The sequence below is a fragment of the Callithrix jacchus genome, chromosome 9, assembly GCF_049354715.1.
Source record: "Callithrix jacchus isolate 240 chromosome 9, calJac240_pri, whole genome shotgun sequence".
Taxonomy (NCBI): domain Eukaryota; kingdom Metazoa; phylum Chordata; class Mammalia; order Primates; family Cebidae; genus Callithrix; species Callithrix jacchus.
Window position 1 is genome coordinate 78,026 of NC_133510.1, and position 10,311 is coordinate 88,336.

The 10,311-nt window shown below is 40.6% G+C and overlaps 1 pseudogene; it reads left to right on the top strand.

Annotated features, from left to right (window-relative positions):
* The first annotated feature begins 988 nt into the window (after positions 1–988).
* LOC128931675 (small nucleolar RNA U13) lies at positions 989–1,082 on the top strand (annotated as a pseudogene).
* The last annotated feature ends 9,229 nt before the right edge of the window (positions 1,083–10,311 follow it).

The window sequence follows — 10,311 nt, forward strand, 5'->3', positions numbered from 1 at the left end:
ACTTGACTATCTAATAAGTATCTAAAACCAATTGTGGCCAAAAGGTATCTTCTGATTCCCCTCACCACCAACTTCTCCTCGAATTTTCCCCATTTTAGTAATTGAACCATTATACGTTCAGTTGCTCAACTAAAACCTAGGAATCAACTCTTGACTACTCATCTCCTGCCTTCCACATAGAATCCACACTTAAGTTCTTAGCTCTGTCTGCAAAGTAGATTGCTAAAGCTGGCCCAGGATCCATCTACACAGCTACTATGGCTTCTTACCCAGACAACAGCTCTGAAAGATCACCATTTTCTCTTCTACCTCTACCAGTCATCACTACACAGTAGCCACAGTCATGAGGCCATCAATCCCGAGACCTAGAACACTCTACAGACTTGCTGCCATCATTAAAGTGACATCCTAACTCCTTATTCTACCCTAAAATATCAAGGCCCTTTCCACCTCTCTAGCCTCATCTACTACTATTTCTTCTCTGGATACATTCCAACATTTCCTACTGACAGTCTCAAACACCCTAAACTCATTTCCACCCCAAAACCAATGCTTTGCCACCTCCATACCTGGAATGCATACAGATACTTCATCATTCATATCTCAACTCAAATAACGTCTTCAAAAGCTTCCCAAACCTCACAATCTACAGAAGCATCCCCTAGTGAGAAGCTGGTGGTGAGGGGAATCAGGAGCCCTTCGACCACAATAAGTTTGGAAATGTATTAGGTATTCAAGTAAATATTTAATTCACTTATCATAGACCCCATTTTACTGATGTTATGGTACTTATCACTATCTCAAATTATCTTGTAAAGTTCTTTACTTATTTATTATATATGTTAATAAAATTCATTCATTCATTCCTGCTATGCCTATCAGAAGCACTAGCCCAAATAAGAACTGTGATCTTGAAAGCATTAATTTTTGGGTGCCTGGTACTACTGGTTAAAATGTACCCATGTGCATTTTTTTTACGTCTGTTTTAGTTCTTTTTTAATTCCTAAGTATGACGATTGGGTTTCCACACTCAAACCTAAGTGTGAACATTTTTACAACATCAGCACATTACCAGTCTGACGTTTAAAAATAAAGGTCAATTTCAGGCCGGGCGCGGTGGCTCACGCCTATAATCCCAGCCCTTTGGGAGGCCGAGGCGGGTGGATCAGGAGGTCAAGAGATCGAGACCATCCTGGTCGACATAGGTGAAACCCCGTCTCTACTAAAAATACAAAAAATTAGCTGGGCATGGTGGTGCGTGTCTGTAGTCCCAGCTACTCGGGAGGCTAAGGCAGAAGAATTGTTTCAACCGAGGAGGCAGAGGTTTCAGTGAGCCGAGATAGTGCCATTGCACTCCAGTCTGGGTAACAGCAGCGAAACTTCGTCTCCAAAAAAAAAAAAAAAGGTCAATTTCAACTGTCCAATTAATTCTACAAGATTCCAAATCTCCTTCCTTAAACCTTTTTACATCAGTACATTATCTGTCTGATGTTCAAAAATAAATTTCAATTTCAGCTGTCCTATTAATTTTACAAGTCTTCAAATTATGCTTCTAAAAAAACTGAAAAATTCAACAACTTGCCTGCCTCATTATCATGAGATTTCTATTTGATATAATATCAACTTATCAATTTACATGAATATTGTTGATTTTGAGATTGCATGGCCTGTCACTACAATAGCACACTTTTTGATAAGGATAAGGTAAATATAAAAAGTATTTACTTTTAATGATTAAATTGCGATCTCTAATACCTTACCTTTGGGATACTTAGCAAATAGTCACTTACATAATATAGTATGTAAATGTACCAATTTAAACTTTTTTTTTTTTTTGAGACAGAGTCTCACTGTTGTTACCCAGACTGGAGTGCAATGGCATGATCGCAGCTCATGGTAACCTCTGCATTCTCTGTTCAGGCAATTCTCCTGCCTCGGCCTCCCGAGTAGCTGGGACTACAGGCACGCACCACCATGTCCAGCTAATTTTTGTATTTTTAGTAGAGACGGGGTTTCACCTATGTCGACCAGGATGGTCTCGATCTCTTGACCTCATGATCCACCAGCCTAGGCCTCCCAAAGTGCTGAGATTATAGGTGTGAGCCACTGCGCCTGGCCCAATTTAAACATTTTTAATTTCTTTATTTTCTTTTTTAGAATTTCAAAGCTTTCAGACACTGCTACCAATAAAATTACAAGATTTTTTACCTGGTTTTTACACATTATAAATGATCTCATAAATCATTAATCACTGGGATGTACATTTTATAAGGACAGAGATATTTATCCAGTTGGTTCATTGTATCCCCCAGGAACTATTACTGGTATATTATCAGCTTAAAATAATATGTATTGTTAAATACCTGCAAGCTCCTGTTTTATCTCATGGAGCTCACCGTATTACTTCCACATTTAGAGCATACTGCTAATACGTGTAATCTCTTTTTGCTTTTGCTTGATGCCATGAAAATATTAAGCATGATCTGAACAGCAATTCTAAATCACAAGTTCTTGGCTTTCAAGTTATGCAGTGATATGTGGCAAATGGGTGGCAAGAAATCAACATAGATTTTCCCATAAGGTGTGATCAACATAGATTCTCTTACATTGTGCTGAGGAGGCAAGACTCAATATGGAGTCTGGATACACAGACAGCTCTAGGGCTAGGGAGAAAGCCACCAATGGAAGACCATCTGTCTGTGCATGAGAGTATCAAATTTTATACTGATGCCAAGGTGAACGTTAAATAGCACTACAGGGCTGATAGCGAATGTTGCTATAATAAAGTGGTTAGAAGCAACCACTGTGAATCATAAAAAAGCAGCTCGGTTTTTGGTGTGCTGCAAGTAATTTATACTAATGAAAATTACAATAGTCAAGTTCATGAATAATGATTCATGAATAATCAAGATTATTCCTAAGACATTACTCTTGCCCTCACATTTCTAAGAAAAAAGCAGCAGAGATACAACTAGTTTGCTAGAAACTACATACAACACAGTGAACGTGAGTGGGAATGTGTGTCATCTGAATGCCACCTATCATGTCAAAGTAGGCTGACACTGCAGATCTGAAGCAAGCAGCTTTCTACCACCTAATACACCCTAAATATGAATCCCTGTTTTATCTTCAACCAAGTAAATTCTGGCATTTATAACCTGTTTCTTAATATAAAAATAAGAATAATCCCTGTCTAGATTTGTAAATAATAAAATTTACAAAGAAAAAGAAAAGTAAACATATACTTTTAATCCTTGGATCAGCATGGTCTGCCTACCTAGTTGGCTGGATGGACTGAGAAGGAGCAGGTTCAGAACCCTCTGGGAAAGCTCCTATACAAGGTAAGATGACAAGTAAACAGACCATTATTTAACAAACAAAATGGTCTTTTATAAAATATGCATTATACCACTTCACAGCCACCGAGATGCCTATAATCAAAAAGATAGTAACGGTTGAAAAGAATGTAAAGAAACTGGAACCCTCACACATTGCTGGTGAGAATGTAAAATAATACAGTCACTTTGGAAGACAGTTCCTCAAAATGTCAGGTATAGTTATCATATGAACCAGTAATTCCACTCCTAGGTATACACACAGAAGAAGTAAAAACAGATCTACACAAAAGCTTCTACGCAAATGTTCACAGCAGCATTGTTCATACTTGCAAAAAACATAAAAACAACCCAAATGTCCATCAACAACAGACAGACAAATAAAATGTGGTATATCCATATAATGGAATAACATTTCACAATTAATAAAAAATGTATGATGATATGCAAAGATAGATAAACCTTGAAAACATGCTAATGAAGGAAGTCAGACACAAAAGACCACAAGTCATCTGATTGCACTTAAATAAAACATCTAAAATAGGCAAATCTATAGAGACAGAAAGTATATGAGTGGTTGCTTAAGGCTGAAAAATTTGGGAAAAATAGGGAGTGACTGTGAATGGGTACAAAATTTCTTTTTCTGATGGAAATGTTTCAGATTAGACAGTGGTGATAGCTCTACAACTCTGACTACATTAAAACCATTGAACTGTACACTTTAAATGGGTGAGTCCTATGGTATGTGAACTATATCTTGATAATGATATTAAACTATATTGTGCATTATCTTTAAATAATTATAGCTTTCAACCATCAAATAACATGTCTTATCAAGATGAAGTATGGACATGTTGTCACCCCAACAGCTACATTCCATATGGCTCACAAAGTCCTCTCACAGCCCCCAGTCCCCATGACCAAGAGTATTCCCCCCAGGGCATTTCTGCCAGAGCTCCCAGAGAAGATGCTTTCTCTTCCTCAGATAATGGGTAAAGCTGGTTTCAACTGGGGCTCCTTCTGTGACAAGAGAGAATAGGCTAACACTAATAAAAGCAGAATGAGAGAGGGAGTGGGGCAGTGGGATAAAGGAGGGGGAAAGAGGAAGGTGAGAAAGGAGGAGACACAGAGAGGAAGAACACAGTAATTATTGTTGGAGCATCTGTGTCCAGCCATGCTGGCTAGTTTAAAGTGGGTTTCTGTAATTTGCTTTTAGGAGGGTCTTAATATGTTACTTCACTACAAACTCTTTCCCTACTTAACTGATAAACTTTCTAAGAATATATACACAAGTAAAACTAAATTCTGGGAATTTTTAAATAAAAAGACATGAAACATTGGAAAGAGCACACATAGCTCAGTAGTTAAATGAAGTCAGACAGACTTAGATTCAAATGTGAGTCCCAGGCTTACTTGAGTGACCTGGGGAACGCAAAATTTAACTTCCCCAAACCTTAGTTGCCACTTCTGTATAATGGGAGCCCTAGGTTTGATTTTCTTACAGACAGGCCACTGTCCGTATTAAATAAAATAACTCCTGGCAGTGTCTCAATACCTGGCATATGAGAACACAACAATATGAGCCACCACTATTAGTGGTAAACTCATGATTTATCACAGATATATTTAGAACATAAAAAAGTAGTGTTTTAAAGCAAAGATAGTATGAATAAGACTAGTAGGTAAGAGCCAGAGAAAACTGTACCATGCTTCACAAAAAAATACTTCTTATTCATTTGGAGAGCATTATTTTTAAGACATGTTAGAAACTAAACCTAGTAATGGTAAACACAACAGCCAGAACCAGAAATGCTAATTCATAAAAATCAATTCTGGTTCTTAGCTAACCTTGCCCAATACGTACTTTGGTCAGAGTTATTTCTTCTTAGCCCTCAGTCTGCAATCACTTTAGGAAACCACTTCCCACTTGCAAATAGACAGCTTTAGACAACTATTTAGATAGCTAAGCTTTCTGTCCTTCTACAACACTGCATATTATTGCATCCACATGAGAGAATTCCCTCCACTCATCTACTGCCCATAGATATCACTAACTTGGCTCAGACACAAGTTCTCTCCAAAAGTGACCTTGTGATCACCCAGTTCTGAGTTTATTCATTCATTCAACAAAGACTTAATGAGAACCTACTATGTGCAAGGTACTGTACTAGGTACCAGAGATGCAGAGAATAAGAGAGATACCTCTTCCCTGTGTTCTCATGAGGACCTGTTGCCTCCTCATCACAACACTGACCACACTGATTTCTGATTTCCTAATTACTTCTCTGCAACCCCTACAGAGACGCTAAGCAAAGCTGATTTGCACTGTGTCACATTATTTTGAATAAGTCATGGAAAAAAAACTGAAATGGAATGAGGTGTCAGCACAATATAGCATCAGCATAGCTATTTGCATGGTCAGAGACTCATGCAGAACAAACTCTGAAGTGTGTAGACACACAAACTTTACAGGTCACTGAGTCTCCCATCAGTGCTGAATATAGCCTGCCCCTGAGATCTTGGCTACAACTAGAGCTTGATCCAAAATATATAATACAGATATAAAATTACATGATACAAATATAAAATATGCATTTATTTTTATAAATATATGTATTAGATTATCTTTTCATTGAAAATATGTCTATACCAGGTAAAGAAGAATAAAGCTGCACATAGATTAGCTAAAATGGAATTTCTCAGATGAAATGCACCAATTCCAGAAAAAACACCAACTACAACTCACCCGACATGAATTTAAATAGCCCTGTAACTGTTAAGAAAACTGACTTTGTAATTTAAAATCCCATAAACATCTCTAGGCCAGTGAGGTGCGGTGGCTCACACCTGTAATTCCAGCACTTTGGGAGACTGAGGTAAGTGGATCACCTGAGGTCAGGAATTCAAGACCACTCTGACAAACATGGTGAAACCCTTCTCTACTCAAAATACAAAATATTAGCTGGGCGTGGTAGTGAGTGCCTGTAATCCCAGCTACTCAGGAGTCAGAGGCAGGAGAATCCTTGAACCCAGGAGGTGGAGGCTGCAATGAGCCAAGGTCATACCATTGCACTCCAGCCTCGGAAACAAGAGCAAAACGCCATCCTCCACCTCCCCACCAAAAAAAAAAAAAAAAAAAAACTTGGCCTAGATGGCTTTACTAAAGAATTCTATCAAATTTTTTAGAAAGAATTAACACTGGTTTTAAACAATCCCTCCCAGAAAAATAGAAGAGAAAGGAATACATCTCAATTTAATAAAGGGAGTGGTCTAGACGTAATGAGACTAAGGAGAGTTTAGAATCAAATGCAACCTGTAATTTCAACTAGATCCTGTTGTTAAACAGAATTTGATCAGTTAACCAGTAAAGCTTGAATAAAGTTGAAGATGTGATGATAGAAATGTATTAATTCTGTAATTTTAATGGTCATTTTGATATCACACAGAAGAATGTCTTTAGAAAATGCCACTAAAATATTTGGAAGCAATGAGTCATCAAGTCAGCGACTGATTAGCAAATGGTTCAGGGATTAGTAAATGTTATCTGAATTGTACTGATAACCTTCCTGTAAATTTAATCTTGTTTTAAAACAAAGAAAAAGTATTTCTTAAAAATATAGGAGGCTATCTTTATAATCTTAGGATACAGAAGAATTTCCTAAACTAGGTATAAAAACACTGCAAATATAAATGTTATAAATTCAGCCACATGAAGATTAAGAACTTTATAAATGGAACATTATTCAGCTTTTCAAAAGAAAACAAATTCTGGCTTTTATGAGTCATATAACATATGTGACAACATGGATGAACCCTGGAGACATGCTAACTCAGATATGCCACTCACAAAAAGACAGATGCTGTAAGTTTCCACTTATAGGAAGTATCTAGAATAGTCAAATCCATAGAAACAAAAGGCCAGCTGCTGGGCCTGGGGGGAAATAGAGAGAGAGAGTTGATTAATTAATATACAGTTTCATTTCTGTAAGATGAAAATGTGGAGATCTAGTATTCAATGTTGTGAATACACTCATCACTACTGAACTACCCACTTAAAGATGGTTAATATGGCAAATTTCATGCTTTTTACCACATACATATATACATTTGTGGATAACACTTGAAGAAAGAAAGAAAATTGTTGACACAATATTGCAGAAATCTCTCCTCTCTGGGATGTGATCTGAAAAGGGTACACAGGGAACTTAAAAAAAAATTCCTTAAGTTCAAGTACAAGTGGTTTTCATCATCCTCTAAAAGGATAAGCTCCTGCAAATCTAATTTTTAAAATCAACTCCACAGGAAAGGGAAGATGAGCCAGTACAAAAGCTGTGAAAATAAATAAAGAACTAAAGGACAGGGAAGGCAAAAGGAAAGAATCATGAATTCTCTCAGTATTATTAACTTTACTTTATATTTTCTAAATAATAAAGGATCAATTTCTGTACCACAATTTAAAGTTATAAGTGGTACTGGTCAAACTAGATGTACTTTATGTAACTACCAAATATCTTTCTAAAATATGGAGCCAAATAATATCAATCCCTCAGCCTTTCTATATTTCTCACCACAACAGGAGGAGTCAGACAGGACAGGGGCAGTCCTCAGTTGTCTGAACAAGAAGAAGCAGAAAGAGGCACTGAGGGCCAGTGTTCTGCCTCAAGAAAGAAGCAGCTGGTGGCTACACAGTATACAGTTTGTTGCAAGGCCTCCCACTTCTGACTGCTTTCCCGCTAAGAAGAAAAAAAAAGTAAGGGTCAAAAATATACCCACATGGTTTCTTATGGGGTGGGGGGAGAAATTAAAATGTCTAATTCATCTTCTCAATAGTTTTAAAACATGCAAATCAAATTCTAAATTTTCTGTTGTCAACTGGCTATATCAGCTGGGACTCAGGTCAGATACAGACAGGTCACTGAGGCTGACTGAAAATCACCTATATTTTACTCTTATTTTTATTCACAATGCTTTCAGAAAAAAAATTTCTGATTAAAATTTTTCTCATCATTCTACTCAAAGTACCATAGGCACTTTATTCTATCAGATGAGATTCTTACTCTGAAAAATACAATGGAATTCTTTAAAAATAAAATATGTAATGTCCAAATAGAATCTTGAGTCCTGCCCTATTCCCTGAACTTCAGATTGACATCTTCAATGTTCTTCACATTTCTACTTCAAAGTCTAGCCAGCATCTGAAACTTAACACAGTCAAAAAGAGTATCATTCATATCCACCCCTTCTCATATTCCAACAGCCATTTCTCTTCCAGGTTGCTGTCAAAAGCTGTCACACTTACTTTCCACTGAGCTGTTAACACTTAAACTGTCCATGGGTAGTGAAGCTAAAAGAGCATGGATTGTAACACTCCTTCTGGGGCCTCAGGGCCTGCACAGAGTTTTGCTCCTCCCAGCACCCAAAAGCACTCACCCCAGCTCCTGCACACGCTTACCTGCATGTTCCCTCCCACGACGGGTTGAGCACAGGGAGTTCTAGTGAGTGGAGTCTGCCCCTGCCAGCGCCTAAGTGCTACTTACAGCACCCACATCCCAGTTCCCACCAGCAAAGCGTTCAGGGAAATTATTCTGCTTCACTATCTCAGTCAAGTGATCAAATCAACATCAACAGTGAGCAGTCACATTGAAAGTACACACCCTTCCCTTTGTATGATGTGATGAAAAGGACACTTCATCTTTTTGGTCCTCCTCCCAGGCATCCATAAACCCAGACATATTATGAGCAACACATTTGATACCAAGAGGTAAGTGTCGCTGCTTCCATCTGCAAGGTTGCAACTCCCTCTCACTTTTCTTCATAATCTCGGCCTTCCCCGAAACTGTTGCCTCTGTCTCCCTTAAACCACACTCCAATGAAAACTGTCCCCAAAGTGCAGTAGCACTTAAGCTTCTCTGTGCCCCTCGCACTCATGGACACCATCTCTAATACACCGTTCACACCTAGACCCACGCCTCAGCCTTTCCGGGGGTCGTTCAGAGCCACCTGCCAGGCAGGCACTACCACGTCGGCCTCTCCGGAGCACAGACTTTTGCTCCGTCTACATCCCAGCCTGTGCACCCGAAGGGACCCAACAGCTGAGTCCCAGCCCCACTGCGGCAGAGGGCAGGGACTAGCACGCACACCCTCAAGTCTACATGAAGACCCTCCCCGAGACTGTCGCCAGCACCGACCCCTGGATCACCCCCGCCCTGGACGACGGATGGGGGTCTGGGGCGCATGCCCCAGAGGCATGGAGGCAGAGAGGAGGCCAGCGGAAGTGAGAGTTCACTGGGACAGGCTTGTCTTCCCCTCCCTTCCAGCAGTGGCGGGCCCCAGTCCCCACCCCTCTCCCAGGCCCCCGGTCTGGTGGCACCATGGCCACAAAGGGCAGCGAGGGTGCATGCCCGACGCCTCGGTGCCTGGTGGTACCTGAACCCACTTGGTCGAGTGGCAGCTGCACCGCATCGCCGAGGGGCCGCGGAAGGGTGGAGTCCGTGGTACTGGCGGTGCCGGAGGGCGACGGAAAGGCTTAGACTAGGGACTGCTCTCCACCTTGCGCCCAGTGCCGCCCGCGCTCATTGCGAGTGACCGCTCCCTCGCCTCCAACTTCCAGCAACTCCCAACGCTGGTTCTCCACGTTGTGCACGCAGGCGCCGACAGCCGCCCACAGCACAATCCCGGCGTGGAACCCTGACGCGGCAGGCAATCAGAGAGCGCCGGCTGCACAGCGTCCCTCCCCCGTGCTGAGGGGCGGGGCAAAGGGAGGGGGCTCACGGGAAGGTTGTAGCCTGAGGGCGCCTCCTGGGCAGAGTGGGATGCCTTTCTGGGGTGAAACTTTAGAAGGGTGTCGTTGCCCCTTCGCCCCTCTTTTTTTCCTCCCTGGAATGTCATGGCCATCCACCTCTCTCTAGGAGGGACAGCACGCAACCTAGGGGTGGGCAGTGGCCCCCCAAAAAAACAGCAAAGTGAGGGACGTCCA